Source organism: Morus notabilis, unplaced genomic scaffold (genome assembly GCF_000414095.1).
Source record: "Morus notabilis unplaced genomic scaffold, ASM41409v2 Scaffold195, whole genome shotgun sequence".
Taxonomy (NCBI): Eukaryota; Viridiplantae; Streptophyta; class Magnoliopsida; order Rosales; family Moraceae; genus Morus; species Morus notabilis.
The window spans coordinates 345,210-346,204 of record NW_010360717.1 but is presented as its reverse complement, the minus strand read 5'-3'; positions in this window follow the sequence as shown (position 1 = coordinate 346,204).

Genomic DNA, 995 nt, shown 5'->3' with positions numbered 1-995 from the left:
GGGAGCCCCAGACATGCCATTTTTTATGGCCGATGTTGTGGCATCCCGGGGCTGTCCCGGGGCTGCCCCGGGGCTGTCCCGGGATACCCCGGGGCTAACCCGGGGCTATCACGGGGAAGTCCCGAGGCTCTCCCGGGGCTGTACCGGGGCTGTCCCGGGGAAGTCCCTGGGTTTCCCCGGGACTGTCGCGGGGCTGCCCCGGCGTTGTCCCAGGGCTGTCCCGGGGTTGTCCAGGGGCTGACCCGGGGCTGTCCCGGGGTTGACCCGGGGTTGTCCCGGGGATATGCCGGGGCTGTCTCGGTGCTGTCCCGGGGATGTCCCGGGGCTCTCGAAGGGATGTCCTGGGCTGTCCCCGGGCTGTCGAGGGGATGTCCCGGGGCTGTCCCGAGGTAGTCCTGGGGATGCCCCGGGGCTGTCCCGGGGCTGTCCCAGTGTTTTCGCGGGGATGTGCCCGGGTTGTCGCGGGGTTGTCCCGGGGCTGTCCCGGGGCTGACCCAGGGCTGTCCCGGGGCTGCCCCGGGGCTGTCCCGGGCTACCCCGGGGCTAACCTGGGGCTGTCGCGGGGATGTCCTGGGGCTCTCCTGGGGTTGTACCGGGGCTGTCCCGGGGATGTCCCGAGGCTCCTCTGGTGCTATCTTGGTGCAGTCCGGGGCCGTCTTGGGGCTGTTCGGGGCCGTCCCGGCGCTGTCTCGGGGATTCCCCGGTGCTGTCCCGAGGCAGCCCCGGGGTTGTCCACGGGCTGACCCGGGGCTTTCCCGGGGTTGTCCCAGGGCTGTCCCGGGGATGTCCCGGGGCTGTCGCGGGGATGTCCCGGGGCTGTCTGGGGATGCCCTGAGGCTGTCATGGGGATGCCCCGGGGCTGTCCCGGGGATGTCCCTGGGCTATCGCGGGGCTGGCCCGGGGCTGCCCGGGGCTGTCCCAGGAAAGCTTGGGGCTGACCCGGGGTTGTCGCGGGGATGTCCATAGGCTCTCCCGGGGCTGCCCCGGGTTTGTCC